Source organism: Octodon degus, unplaced genomic scaffold (genome assembly GCF_000260255.1).
Source record: "Octodon degus isolate 3935 unplaced genomic scaffold, OctDeg1.0 scaffold00489, whole genome shotgun sequence".
NCBI lineage: Eukaryota > Metazoa > Chordata > Mammalia > Rodentia > Octodontidae > Octodon > Octodon degus.
In genome coordinates, this window is record NW_004525065.1 from 192,001 (window position 1) to 208,419 (window position 16,419).

General features: G+C 36.4%; 1 pseudogene; it reads left to right on the top strand.

The window, feature by feature from the left end:
• Positions 1 to 16,419, top strand: part of LOC101582199 — a 78,108-nt pseudogene that overhangs the window by 23,068 nt on the left and 38,621 nt on the right.

Sequence of the window (16,419 nt, forward strand, 5' to 3'; positions counted from 1 at the left end):
GTTCCATAGGAAGATGATGAGAGGCAGACATTCTCTCAGCTTATGAGGACTGGTAGATGGACGAGGAGCAAACGCACCGCTCAATTTATCCAGCATCCAATACTTTGGAGCTGCTACTCACTTCAGATGCTTCCTGGGACCACGAGCCATGGCTGAGTTCTAGCCAACTTCACCGTCCTCACTCTCAGCCGAGTGGTGCCTAGCGTGGCACCCAGGCTCCTTCCATTTCTTACAGACCGGGCTAGGACTGGGTCTTCACATTCATTTTTTCTGGAAATATATTTAAAGTTTCTTTCCTAGACAAGATAGAATCAAATTTTGCAGTGTACCTAGTCTGATAATTTTAGTCTTATTTAAGACACATAGCTCATTGTACTTAATGTGATTTTATTTGAATTTATAACTACTATATTAATTTTTTTCTCTTTACTTTTTCTTGCTATGTATTTTAGTTATTGTAGTTTATATCTGGATGTCTCCACAAAGTCTCAGGAGTTCATAGATGAGGCTTTTGTATGGTGATCAAATTATAGAACATTGTAACTGATGATGTTAGGTTCATCGAGTCAGAAAAGGTGATCACCTTGGATATAATTCAGAAAGATGCATCTGCCTTACTGGATCCTTTCTTGACCTTCTACTTCCTGGTCTCCATACCTTCCTGCTTTGGAGCCAGCCTATTATGCATCAAAAACATAAGCCAAACCTCTCCTTCCTTACGTTGTCAGGCGGTATGTCTCAGCAACAAGAAAGTGACTGAGACATTAGTAGTCTTATAAATCCATTTAGACCACCAATCAGTTCATTCTATAAACTGCTATTCACATACAGTAATACTTTGGTTCACAAATGCTTCTATTCACAATTTGCTTCTCAAACAAAAGTGTTCTGGAAAATTTTGCTTACAATCACTAATTCCATATTGTGTGGCAAACACAAATGCACCCATCTTCCCCAGTATCATAAAACAAATTGAGCTTGTGAATTGAGGCACTACTGTATTATTTCTGTCTTTTTCTCTATATGTACATAATTTCTATTCTTGTGAAAGTTACTATTTGTTATAGTCCAATGAAAATTGTAGCTTTAACTGCTTTCTCTTATCATAAAATATGCTTGAAGCCAGCGACATAGCTCAATGGACTAAAGCACTTGCTTAGGCAAGTACAGGGACCACAGTTTGATCCCCAGCACCACATGCCATGCCAGCCCTGCCCCCACAGCGGGCTGAGCCTACCAGAATCCGGGCATGGTGGCACATGCCTATAATTTCAGTGCTGGGAGGCTGAAAGCAGGGGGATCACCCAACGAGTCTGAGCTGCGTCGTGAGACTGTGTAACAACCAAGTGCCTTTAAAATAAAATAAGGTATCATAAAATATACATTAAAGTCGCTGTATATTTTCAGTTCTACAAGATTATTGTATTTCATGCTTGATATTTGTTAAGTATACTTTTATATTATTAAATGTCTACCTTTTCATTTTTCTTCCATTAGTTTTAGAAAAACTTAAGCCATTGTCTTTTCAATGGTCCAGGTATAGTTTTGTTAAACTTTGTCAGGACTTACTTGATTCATTCCTTTCTATATTTTTTCATTTGTTTTTTCTATGCTTCAGTTTACAGATTTTCTATTGACTTCTGTTCTAATAAGCCATGGAAGAAGTTTTGTTTTAGGTAGTTCCAGAATTTTTGTTCGATTCTTTTAAAAATAACTCTAATCTTCTGATAAAAAGAATTGTCTTTTAATCTGCTATGCCCTTTCTTCCTCTGTGTTCTCTTTGAACATATTAATTATAGTTATTTTTTAAGTTGCCATTGACCTAGAATATTGGGATCATATTTATATCTGTTTTTTTTTTTCTTCTACCTCTTCTTTTTTCCTGGTCCTATCTTTTGGCATTTGTAGAATTCTTAATTGAATGTTACATAAATACACTAATTTTCTTCTTGGGAATTTTTTTATCTTTTCAGTACTATTATGCTAAATTTTTGTTGGCTGTTAAATATCAAAATGTTATAAGAATATAGCATAGAGTTCAGAGACCACAGTGAGGTAAGTGGATGGAATGCTTTAGTCAAGTTTTTAAAAATATATGGCCAAAGGTTGGGGAGATAGCTCAGCCATCTAAGCGCCTGTCTGGCAAGCACAAGGACCCAAGTTTGATCCCCAGTACCACATGCTGTGCTGGCCCCAAAATGACATGGAGGTCCACACCTATAATTCTAGTGCTGGGGAGGCTGATACAGGAGGATCACTATGAATCTGAACTGTGTAGTAAGACCCTGTATCCAATAAAATAAATGAATAACAAATTAAAAATATGACCAAAAGCATACTGTTGCTCATGGCAGTAGTATAATATAGCACTCACTTTTCTTCACTCATGTTATCTTTATTCAGAAGATAGAATGATGGCTGATTCTCTTTGTCTAGTAGGGACTGTGCTGAATCCAGGCTGAGTTTCAACTCTGTAAAGTCTTAAATCATCTATTATTTGCACCTGGATCTTTGGTGCCAATAACTTAGATTTGGTATATTTTGTAATAACCTTCCTCAAGCAGGTCCTAGATTATTATTTTGTCTGCCCAAACTACCAGTTATTTCACTTGATCTTCAGATGCTTTCTGTTTAGGATTTTAGTCTCATGTGTCCCCACAAGACCTTTTCCCACCCTAGCTCCAGATAAATGATAAATGTTTGAGACCTTCTCACCACTACTTAAAAGCCTTTGTGTATTTTCCCTCCCATAGCAGCCTTCTGGGGGTGCCAGATTTTACTAGCACTGAAAGTTTATAGAAATTCTTATATAAAAACAGCTATACAAAATAAACAAATTTTTAAAAACTTTCCTCTTCTCAGAAGTCTTAATCACTCCAATTTTTATTGTATCAGGAACTCTCCACAACCTTGAAATATAAAATTTCTGTAACACCGCTTCTCCAGCCCCATTTTTGTAGTTCTCTGTGAGAATATGATGTTACTATCTGTTGCATCCTTTTTGTAAGAAATGAAAGTGTGTTTCTTTTCTGTCCAGTTTTAATTTATGCCAGTCAACTGATTGGACCCTCAAGTTGGGTTATGATTAGAGCTGTTAGTTTGACTTACAACCAAAATCTTGTTTACAACCAGAATGCTGGTTTCTTGTGTGGTTGTAAAGAAAGATGCCAGATACTCATATATAATATCAGTCTGAGCCCAGATGCATGTTTGTGGGTGTGATTTCAGTCAGTGCTTTATATAATTGCTGTGACTACTACTAGCAAAATGACCCCAAATGTGCTGGAAAAGCAGCTAATGAAGGAAGAGAAGGCAAAGACAGCAATTACAATAAAAAAGGAATTTTTTGGAAAATATGAGAGCAGTGTTTTTTGGCCAAACTTGCTAATGTTTTTAGCATGTCACAATGCACCACCTCAACAATCTAACAAAAAGATTTGTATAAGGAAGCTAGTGTGGCTTAAGGTGTCACTCAAATTAGTAAGTCAGGATCGACAATATTAGATAAAGTAGAAAGGCTGTTACTAGTGTGGATAACCCAAAGGCAGATAGCAAGATATAGCCCATCTGAGTCTGTAATTTGTGTAAAAGCTAGGGTTATAAATGCAAATCCCATAAAGATTAATCCATCAACAAGTAATAATGGTGAAACATTTTGTATCTATAAAGTATGGTTTCAATTTTAAAGTGAGAGCGGGGGTTCAAAGTGAATCCCCAGTACTGATAAAAGGGCTGTGGAAATTACATACACCACTTTGAAACAATGGCACGGAGAAATAGCGTTTGCGCTCCTCAAGTTTTCAACTGTGATGAAACTGGCCTTTTCTGGAAGAAAATGCCCAGGAGAACATCCATTACCCAGGAAGAGAGGAAATGCTAGGCAACAAGCCTATGGAGGATAGACTACTCTTATTGCTATGTGCCAGTGAGAGTGGTGACTTCAAGATAAGGCCTCTTCTGGGTTATCACTCTGAGACTAGAGTGTTCAGAAAACATAGTCAGGAGGAATAGGACATGGACAATACTCTTGCCCCCCCCATGAGGTTTGAAAGAAGAACTCCTATGGCTCTCCATTGAGTTCCTCCCACCTAGTTTAACTCTTTGGCTGCAGCCCCTAGACTAGCAGGTTATAGCTAACTTTAAGAAACTACACAGCAAGAAGCTGTTCCTGTTCCTGATGGAACTTTAACTCTTAAAGAGTTCTAGCAGAAGCATTGCAACATTTTTTCATGTTTGAGGTTAACTGATAAATCCTGGGCCAGTGTGTGTCTAAGGACACAGATCTGTCTGCACGAAAGTGTGGCCTAAAGTTATATAGGAGAGAGACTTTGAAAGCTGTGTAGAGGAGCCTGAGCCATCAAGTGACCCTGTGATTGCTGGTACTATCGCTATAATCAAATTGTTAGGCTTGTAGGTAGACAGTGCTGATATTGAGGAACTGGTGGAGGAACAGTCAGAAGAATTGTCTACAGAGGAACTTCAGCAACTTCTGGCTGAGCAACAGAGAAATGAGCTTTCTGAAGAGGAGGGGGAGTATCAACAATCAGTGCAGCAAAGTTCTTCTGAAACAAATTAAATCCTGAAAAAATAGAGTTACAAACATTTGTAGAGAAGACCTATCCAGACAGAGAATAAGCCAATCATTGCATTCGTGTGCTTATTGTCAATATCATGTCATAGTACAGAGCAGCATTAAAGAATAGACAGGGACAACCTTGGACCAGTTTTTAGTTCTGAGAAGGTTGAGACCTAGTGAACCAGAAGTAGGTCCAAGGAGGCTGTGGACTCTACCAAGGAGAAAAAGGACACCAGAGAGCCAGATTATTGATGTTCTTATGGAACAAGACTCTCCTTCTGAACAGTAATCACCTTCTATTTCATCCTCCCTTCCTGAAAACAAAAAATGTCAACTTGAATTTGAGTACAGTATGAAATTGATACAAATTTAGTGTATCAGTTAGAACATATCAAATTCTAGTGTGTGTGTGTGTGTGTGCATGTGCGCACGTGCGCACACTTGCACATGAATGCTTGAGCCATAGAACTTGGAATTTAGGAGCCTTTTAGCAAACAGAATTTTGAAACAATATAGTAAAAGAATAAAAATAATACATTGCATATTGTTATCTTCATATCAGAGTACAAGATACAGGCATGAAATATTGTCCACCAATATTAGCACAAACCTTTCTTTTCAGTGAACTAAGAGAAACTAGCTGTATAACTATCATATGTGTGTGTGTGTGTGTGTGTGTGTGTCTATGTGTGTGTGTATACGTATTTTTTCCCCTTCCTTTTTTTCCCCCTTTTTCCTGTCATAGTTCCTTTTTTCTTTTGAACAGTTCCCAATTCACAATATCCATTGTACATTTTGGATCTTACTTACTCATTCAGCTTCTCACACTAGTGAGACAATATGTTGTTTACATGTATGGGTCTGATTTATTTCATTTAGGAGTATGGTCTCAAGTTGTATCCATTTACATATGAAAGCCTCCACCTTATCCTTCTTTATGGCTGAGTAGTACTTCATTGTATAAAAGGACCACATCTTTTTTTAATCCATTCCTCGGTTCATGGACATTTAGGTTGTATCCAAGATTTAGCTATTATAAATTATGCTGCTATAAACATGGGTGCGCATATATTGCTATGGTATGATTCTTTTAAATTATTCTGGGAAGATACTCCAAAGGCGAATACCTGGGTCAATTGGGACCTCTAATCCTAATTTTTTTTTTTTTTTTGAGGAATCTTCACACTGATTTCCACAGTGGTTTACCAGTCTACACTCCCACTAAAAGTGAAGAAGGGTTCCTTTTTTCCCACAGCCCCTTGACTGATAACCTTGTTATTTGTTGATCAGAATATATAATTTTATAAAATGTAATCTATCAAAAACTTGCTTTCCTTCTATTTTTCAAAGTTTTGTAAATAGATTAACTACCTTACAGCAGTACTTTTTTTTCCCTAGGTTTTCTGTGAAGACCCTGATCGATCGATCTTGCTTTGAGACAATTGATGATTCTTCTCCTGAATTTAACAATTTTGCAGCTATTTTGGAACAGATTCTAAGCCATCGGTTAAAAGGTAACAGTATAATAAGCTTGAAATTTTAGAAACTATATGGCCTGGTGTGATCTCAACATGGCCATTGGTCATGTTGAGAAACAGGAATCTGATATCATAGTGCCTAATCTTTGTGCCAGTCTCCCTAGAAAAGAATCTGATATCAGATTTACCCTTATTTCTAGAATGCATTAAAATCTGGAAGATATTCATTGCTGCATACAAGAAAAAACTCCCTTTCTGTGAGTAATTACAATAAAAGTGTAAAGTAGCCCATCTCAAAGCTTACTAGATACAAAAAGCGTATAAGAAGCATTCCAGGCATTGTTTGTTTACTGTGTTCTTAAATTAGGAAGCTTTGCAACATTTTTTAGCGGGAAATAGATTAAAAGGGAAGTATACAAAAAAAGATGTTTAAATTTTGTTTTCCGTAACTCAGTGAATATGTTTATATCATGAATATAAATCTCATAAAATTTAGAGGGAAATACAGGACCTGTATTCTTTCTGAATTCTAACTTTCAAAATTAAAACTATATTTCTTTAAAATCTGGTTGAGCTGGAGCATGGTGGTACACACCTGTAATGCCAGCCCTCAGGAGGCCAAAGCAAGAGGATTACTTTGAGTTTGAGGCCAGTTGGAACTACGTAATGAGTTCAAGTCCAGCCTGAAGTATGTAGTTTCAAAAACCAACAACAAAATATTAAAAATTAAATATAGTGATAAAAATCAAGACTTATGTAGGATAACTTTTAAGAAAGTAAGTCTTGGTCTGGGGAGATAGCTTGGTGGTCTAAGCACCTGCCAGGCAAGTGTAAGGACCCAGGTTAAATCCCTGGTACCACATGCCATACCAGGCTCTGGGCGATCCAGTCACTGAAACAGGGCATCTTGGCATATACCTGTAATCCCAGCACTGGGGAGGCTGAGACAGGGGGATCACTACAAGTCTGAGCTGTGTAGCAAGACCCTGTATCAAATAAATAAATTATTTTTAAAAAAGAATTTAAAGAAAATCTTACTACATTAATTGTATTATATAATCTTCAAGAGAAAACTTGATCAATATATATTGTCACGTAAGTTTTTTTAATTTTTATTTTAATTTTTAATACATTGCAAATTGAAAATACATTATTTACAAACATAAATGGATATGACAATAAAAATTGCCCAGAATAAAGATGAAGAAAGAATTTACACATCAGTCATAATAGTTCACTGTCAAAACCAAGAAACTGGGCTGGCGAGATGGCTCAGTGGTCTGAAGTACCTACTTGGAACAAGCTTGGCTAAAGCACAGGGACTGCAGTTCGATCCCCCAGCACCACATGCCAGCCAGCCCCGCCCCCTGGTGGGCTGAGCTGGCCATACACACACACACACACACACACACACACACTAAATAAATAAATGTTTAAAAAAAAAAAACCAAGAAACTTATATTTATATAATTAGAATTCTCAAAGTAGACAGGATTAGGCAATAAATATTTAAAGATTTAAAATTTCTGAATTTAGTTCAACTTATAATACCATATTTCCAAGAAAAATGAACCTTTTGCACAAGAAATTTAAATAAAATCATACCAAGATACACAAAAATGAAATTGTCCCCAAAACTTATTGTAAAGAAAAAAATCATTAAAGCATATACATAAAAAATATTAGCTATGGAAGAACAAAATTAAATAGTACCTATTCCACATTAGAAAAAAAAGTACCAAGTATGTAAAAAACTAGACTAATTAAAGGACTGAAAGAAAAGATCTGTCCTCTTTGAATTTTATACTTAGCAAAAATACCTTTGAAAACTAAAAGTAAGATTTTCTAGTTATACAAACTTGAAATATTTTAATACCTCCAGAAGTAGCATATAGGAAATAACAAAGAGCATAATTCAAAAGGCAAGAGAAGTTGCAGTATGCTCTTGGATGAACAATAAAGAGCTCTCAATATGATAGTACTGCAGGACTATATAAAAAATATATTAGATGAAACCTTATTTAAAGTTCACTGCACATTTCTATGAAACAGTACCAGTCTTATGTTGGGTTATGCACGTATTTTTTTGGCGGGGATATATTAATCTCTATCTTTCTTTTTTTCCATAATTTTATTGAGAAACAAATAGCAATGAGACAGTTTCAAACCAAATTGGTAGGACAGTTTCAATAATTAACACATTGCATACATCCTTCCTAGTGGTTAATTGCTGTACAAGATGTGGACATGATATCCTATTTACAAACACCATTACAACAAATCCCTCTATTCATTAAGAGAATATAACTATATATCTATTCTAACCACTTTGAATACACAGATACAAAATGGTCATTCATCTGTATCCCCTCTTTTTGTTAAGTTCTGTTATTTGAATATTATAGGTGTGTAAACTCAGCAAAATATTCTAAAAGAGTCCAGTAGCCCATAATAGTATTGGGTCTTCCGCTTGACTGGCAATGTCAGAAATTGTTGACCTGAGTCTCCTACAGCTCAACATAACAACATGGTTTTACTTCTTCTATTTCATTTTTATACTTTTCTGCTGGGTGGTAAAGACCAAGGTAAAGCAGGACTATGCAACGAGAGTTGTAGCTTTTGGGTCTGAGAAGGTCAGTGAAATCTCCTCAGGGTTTATCCTGAGATCCTGTACCTCAGATTGTAGATCCTGTGTCAGTGTCAGCCATGTGAATGAGTCACGGCCATTGCTTGGCCAATGTGTTCTCTGTGAAAGCCTGAGAGAATGTTTTCTCTCCATTTGTCACATAAGTTTTTATATACTTATAATCTCTTTTTTTAAAAAGATTCCTATATGAAAATTTGTATTTATTTATTTCTTTTTTGGATACTGGGAATTCAACTCCCTACCATGTGCTTGCCAGGCAGGCTGCTGCGCCACTAAGCTAAATCCCCAGCCCAATATTTACAGTCTTAAAGGTATAGTTTCAAATTAATAATAGTAACCTGCTCTGATAATACAATTTATGAGCATCTCTTACGTGTAATGTGAAGGTTGATTCTATTTTGTACTTTTTGATGATGATATCATCCAGGTTTTATGAAATGCCTGAATCATTAGAGCAGCCCTATGGGTGAGAAGAGGATTGAATATACATGGGAGAAAAAAACATGAATTAATCAGAAGTTTGCAGTTAACATGGAGTCCTCAACATCTTTGCCACCTTTGTTATTAAGAATTGTTTTGCATTTGCAAAGGTTTTTTTCCCTCAATTTGCTGTCCCTGGTTTCCTCACTTTTCTGCCATTAGTACATTAATTTTGTAAGAAAATATATATGCTTCCTGAGAGCAAAAGTATGAAAATATTTTGAAATGCTTTCAGGGTTACTGTATTGCATCATGGTCATATTTTAAATTTTTATACATAAATTTATGAATAATAACTAACTAAAAAACACATATACTATAGTAAACACCCTTGTATCTTAGTGTTAGCAAGCATTTTATCTTTAAAAAGTTACCTTTTGTCACAAAATACATTTAAAAATATCATTAATAGAAAAAAATAATGTTCACACTGAGCTTCCCACACTGAGATCAGGCAGAGCTGCTGCCGTGGGACCAGACTGCCATTGTCTCCTGTGCTGCACCAAAATGTAGATTGAGAACATGTAGAATTACTTCTAAGCAATCAAAGTTATTAATGTTACTTCAGAGGCATAGTAGATATAAATACAGATCCCAGTTGAATTATACACAAGATACCTCCAAATGTGACTAAGATAAGTAAGGTTTGTGTTAACTTTTTAAAGTAGATCAGTAATTTGAAACATGCTTTGGAAAAAATTCCTAAACATTGGTTTTTGTGATGATTGTGATTGACAGAGATATAATATAAATCATGAAATGCTATATAGCTTTTGAGATGAGTATTTTAAAAGACACAAGTATCTAAAGTTTTCACGTTATTTTTCCATTTTTAGTATTCTAAAGCGTAACACTTTTGTTTTATTTTTGAATAAATTATATAATTATTTTGATAGTACACTGTTCACTTAAAATTGAGTTTTATATATATTCAAAATTTTACTCCATAGAAGTGCAAATCTAAATTATATAACTTTATGAGATTGTAGGATTTACTTTTTTCTCCAGCTACTACTTGTTTTTGAAGTAAAGGGCATTTGGTTGGAGCACTAAATTTTCCCAGAAAAATATTAACTCTCCTTCAGACTTAATGTGCATTATGCTGACACAGGCGAAGTGAAGCACTGACAGGCTTACCTAGATAATTCAATTTAAAAGGCCCATTATTGAAGAAGAGGCTTTTAAGAACATAGACATTAATCTTATTTGCAGTAATCCCCCAGGAAGATGATAGTCTACTTTTTCTGGAATATAACAAAGTAGAAATTAATCACAGAGTATTAAAACTGAAAGAGACCTTAGATTGGGTTTTTCTGTGATTTTTGAACTTTATTCTAAGGCATACTACTTCTCTTTATTTGACTCCCATTTTTCTTAACCACTGCTCCTGTAGAAGCTTTATGTATAAATGAAACATTTAGTTGAAGCTGGGGTGGAGAAGTCAGGCATTTTGCCGGCTCAGCAATGGTTCTACCTCACGTGCACCCCATCCCACAATTCCATAGCAAGACTAGTAACACAGTGCCAAGAAGCACGTACTAGAAAGCAGTACTGTTGTTCTGCTCTGTCTTCTGTTGAAACAGTCCACTTCAACAGTATTTCTGTCTGATGAAAGCTCTGATCTTTGGGAATTTGGTAAAGAAGTCCATCACTTTTTTGGGCAGTTCAGATTGCTAGAAAATTATTATGCGTATGAAGCCAACTTACCTTACTATGCTTTGATCTTTAGCTGTTACATTTTTAAAATATAAAAACATGTTTCTATTATATAAACCTTTTTTCAATTCTTTTTTGCTCTTCCCCAGTTACATATCCTCAGTTCCTTTTGTCTTCTGGAACTACCACAGTCTTAGTTATTATTCTGGTTTATTACTGGTTTGTCTTAAAGTCTGATACTTAAGACTGTGTAAGATGCTTCATATAGATAAAATTATGTATTACTCAGTACACATGGATTTGTTTTTATGCCTACCCTATGTTTGGTGGTTCACATTGAAATAGAGGGCAAGCAAAATCACAAAGCTACTTAAAATTTAAACCATAGCCTCTTATTTTAAGAAAAAAAAAAGAAAATGAAACTAACCAGTCATGGTAAACAGTGTGTATACATTGCAGAATTAAGAAAATTTAACACCTGGTTAGTGGAAGCAGGGGTTGCTGAGGATGGGAGTGAGGCCAGTATTCTATTCTGGATGTGGCCATTATACAAAGATGCTTAGAAGGAAAGGAAAAAATGTTTGGAAAAAGAAAAAAATGACAATTTTTTTATGTATTGAGGAAGACAAAGTAAAAGAAAAGAAAAAGAGGGAGTTCCACCACAGCAACCACTGAAGAACAGTAGCATGGCCCTCCACTATCCCATGGCCATGGGCCTCAACAAGGGCCACAAAGTGACTAAGAGTGAGAGCAAACCGAGGCACAGCTGCCATCATGGATGCCTCACCAAACACACCAGGTTCATGCGGGATGTGATCCGGAAGGCTTCACACCCTATGAGCTGCATGCCATGGAGCTGCTCAGGGTCTCCAAGGACAAAAATACCCTCAAGTTCATCAAGAAATGGAAGGGGATACACATCTGTGCCAAAAGGAAGCATGAGGAGCTGAGCAATGTGCTGGCTGCCTTGGGAAAGGCAGCTGCCAAGAAGGACTGAGTCCCTCTGGAATAAAGCTTTGCAGAAAGTTTTGAAAAAAGAAAGAGAGAGAGAGAGAGAGAGAGAGAGAGAGAGAGAGAGAGAGAGAGAGAGAGAAACAGGGAAATGAAAAGTTAGATAATAAAGGAAGCTAATTTCCCAAAACAATTGGGTTTAGTCAGTGTTAAATTGGCTCTACAAAAAGCCTGATTCTTTGTTGTAATCTAGATAGAAAAAGCAATTTATCTTTTAAAAAACTCGTCATTGTATCATGGTTTGTCACTTCCTTGCAGTGTTGCTCATCTATCATTGAGCAACTTACATTTTTGATTATTCATCAAAAACCATAATGTAATGAGTCAGTGATAAATATATGTATTTAATTACATTTATTGAGTACCTAATATATCATATCTGTTGAAGGTTTCAAGCATAGATTATGAGTAAAACAATCTATGCCCACACAACTTCTGTCAAATGTGGGAAAATACCCACTTTAGGAGGAGTTCTGCTTTTGGGAAGAGGAAGTTGACATACTTTTAACTGTGTAAAAACAAAGGTCTTTGACATTATATATAACACAAATACAAGAAGATTGTAAAAGAGAAGAAAGAAGAAGACTGACTAGAGCCCTTAAAATGGGGCAGTAGTAGGAGCTCTGAATTTTCTTTTTTTTTTTTTTTTACAGTACCAGGGATTGAACTCTGGACCTTGTGCTTGCCAGGCAAGTGCTTATTCTACTGAACTATCTCCCCAGCCCCCTGGATTTTCTTTTCACCTCAGATATCCTAAACTGGGTTTGGATGAGCCAGGAACCTGTAACATATTAACAGGCACAGAAAACAAAACTCCTGAAAGAAGCTATTCTCCTTAGCCAAAGGATCAGCAAAAGTACAGCTTGGCAAGACAAAACATTTAGATAGTATCTGTGCTAACTTAGTCATGTACCACAGAAAGACTATGACACCACACATTCTAGGAGAGGCTACCTGGGAAAGTAGAAGTCCGTCCTTATAAGGCTGCAACAAATGTCCCACTACTACAATTAGGGTAGAATTAAAAAGGACAAAGCATGGATCTGGAACTTCTTCCTTCCTGGCTGATCATTATCTAGTGCTCTCATATTAGGTACCATTTTGGGTAGCATGAACTCATCTCACCTAGCAATAATTAGGTGCCAGTTCCCAGACAGTTGGGGTGGTGTCATAAGGTCCTACTAGAAATTTTTGTGTTGTCACCCAACAGTAGGGATGCTGTCCCCAGTGCAGTAGCAAAGGAGATCATGTGGGAAGCCAGGATTCCCACCCAGCAGTAATGAGAAATCTCCCTTGGGGGTCATTGGATGCTAGTTGGGAAACCTGGACTTCATCCTCCATTTGGCCAGTGTGAAGTATGCCTTTCCTGAACCCCTCCCCCACTTTATGCTGGAGCAGTTTTATAAGAAGCTGGGCAAAAAAATAAATTAAAATTAAAATTAAAAAAAAAAGCTGGGCATGTTGGCACACAACTTGAATCCCAGCACTCAAGAGACATATTGAGGCAGGAGGATTGGTCTGAATTCAAAGCCAACCTGGGCTGCATAATGAATTCAGTGCCAGCCTGAACTACGTAGTGACACCCTGTCTTGGGGTGGGGGGAAGGCCAACTAAGGTGGAAAGTTCAAATAAGATCCAGATTCTCATAATATGAACATTTCCAGATTTTATCTGACAATCATTTGTTATACAAGAACCAAGAAAGTCTCAGATGTCAACACATATGTCAAGAGATGTTAGTATAAGTAAGAAAAATTATAAAATAGCCCTGATTAAAGTGCTTCAGCAAGAAATTACAAGCATTCTGGGAATAAATAGAAAACTACAAACCCTCAGCAAAGAAATTAAAGTAGTAAAGAAGAACCAGCAGGAAATTTAGTGCTACAAAAAATACAAAATAAAAGACTCAGTAGGTGAGCCAAACAGGAAAATGGGCACAGGAGAAAAAAATTAGTGATCTGGAAGACAGAATAATAGATTTTCCAATCTGAATAACAGAGAAAAATCAGATTTAAAATGAATAGAGCCTCAGGGAAAGAACTGTAGGATTATAACAAAAGATAACTTGTGTCACCAGAGTTCTTAAAGGAGAAAGGAACTCAAAGAATAATGATAGAAAATTCAGCAGATTTACAAAAAAAAATAAACATGTAAATTCAAGAGACAGAACACACTACACAGGGAAAAGTCTAAAGAAATCCATGCCTAGACATGTAATTAAACTTATGAGAGTTAAAGACAAGAAAAATTATTCAGAGTATCAGAGAGACCATGAATGGAAGATGGGAAGGTAAAGGCCAGCAGCATATGCTGGTGTCTCAGAACCTGTGATTGACACATGGAAAAAAAAATTAGAAAGAAAGACAAAGAGCTACAGAAATCAAGAAAGACCTAACAGGAACCATCTCTTACCAATTACTATACCTTCTTTTAAATAAAAATTTTTTAAAAGATGAGATTTCTTGAAAGCAAGCATTAATATTCAATTATTTGTCCAATCTTGCATAACTATATCTGTTAAACTGAGCAACCGATTTGATGATAAAAATAGATAACAACCATTGTTAATGAGCTATTTTGAAAGTCTGTAACATGTATTGTTGTATAATACCCTGTTTTTGTCTTTGTTTTGTTTTTACTCTTCAAAATTAAATACAATTGAATTAAAAAAGAAAGAGATGACAGAAAAACTATAAATCATAGAGAAATTAAAAACACAGAGGAAAGAATGAAGCAGTCTGAAATGGTAGTCTTGGCTCTTCTGGAGGGAGTCTGGGAAGTTATACGGTAAGCACAGGAAGAGGGTCAGGAGCCCAGAGAGAACAGACTGGCAGAAAAGCCATTGGTATTGTAATCTGCAAGTACAGTGACGCTTCCATATAACAGGCTACATTTAGACAAGAAATCCATTGCAGCACTTGCCATATTTGGGAGGGATTAATTTGGAACCATTTGGGGAAGGGAATTATTAAGATTGAGCAACTCCAGAAATCATAAGTTGCAGAACAGCTGTACTTCAGGATTTCTGACATCACCATACCACAATTACTGGTTTAGAGATGGTCACAACAGACCAGGGTGGAGATAGTTACACAATCCCTGAGAAGTTGAAGCAGTAGCCAGTTCAAATTAGAAAGAACATGGTGGTCCTGATCTCTATAGTGAGAAGCAAGGATGGTTATATGTAGTTTGGCGAGGGCTTTTCTGAAAAAACTGGCAGTTAAGTCCAACAGGTCACTGGACCCCACCACCCACCTCACTTTCTACTTCCAACAGAGAACTTGGTGATCTGTTTTCCCAAATGCCAGTGTGGTTAGGGATATTCCTCAGCTTGGATGATTCCCACATTGTAGGTGTATAACAGAAGGGTGTCTGGAGCAAGAAGGGCACTGTCTTGATTACTTTTCTCTCATTATTGAGACAAAATACTGAACACCCAAATGAAAGAGGCAAAGATTTGTTTAGCTAGTTTGTGGAAGCTTTAGTCCATACCCTACAGGTGCCAAGGCAGGGCGGCACATGGCAGAGGTAACCTTTTTCCCCTCTCATAATTTTATTTTCATTTTTTTCCTTGACTTGTTTTATTGGTACATTTTATATGTACATAGTGATAGCATTCATCATAGTCCCCTACCTTATAATGTATGTAGGCTATCTGCCCCAGGGCCGGGGTGACACATCCATAATCCCAGCATTGGACCATGAAATCAATCAAAAACTGTACAAGCCCACGCCATGACTGTGTGAGGCTTTGGGGAAACATCAAGACAGAAATCACAACAGGCATTTCACAAGCCCCCAGAACCTAAGCAAGAGACAGCAGTGACTTGGAACCCATTCTCAGACAATTTTTTGACACCATTTTCTTTTGTTCTTTCCCCCTTTCATGACTGCTCTTTTTTGTTTTTTTAACTTTTACCTAATTCTATTAAATTATTTTATTCTTTAGTTGGGTTCTTTTTTGTCCCATAATATTAATGAGAAACAAATAGCAATAAGACAGTTTCAAACCAAATTGGTAGGACACTTTCAATAATTAACATATTGCATACTCTTTTTCCTAGTGGTTATTTGCTGTACAAGATGAAGACATGATATCCTATTTACAACCACTATTAGAACAAATCCCTCTATTCATTAAGAGAATGTTGGACATTCATCTGTATCCCCTTTTTTTGCTTAGTTCCGTTATTTGAATATTATAGGTGTGTAAACTCAGCAAAATATTCTAAAAGAGTCTAGTAGCCCATAATAGTATTGGGTCTTCCACTTGACTGGCAATGTCAGAAATTGTTGACCTGAGTCCCATACAGCTCAACATAGCAGCATGGCTTTACTTGTTATACTTCGTTTTTATACTTTTCTGCTGGATGGTTAAGATAAAGCAACACCTATGAAACAAGAGTTGTAGCTTTTGGGTCTGTTAAGATTAGTCAAATCCCCTCAGGATTTATCCTGAGATCCTGTACCTCACATTGTAGATCCTTTGTCAGTGTCAGCCATGTGGATGAGTCACAGCCATTGCTTTCTCTCTGTGAAAACCTGAGAGAATGTTTTCTCTCCATGTGACT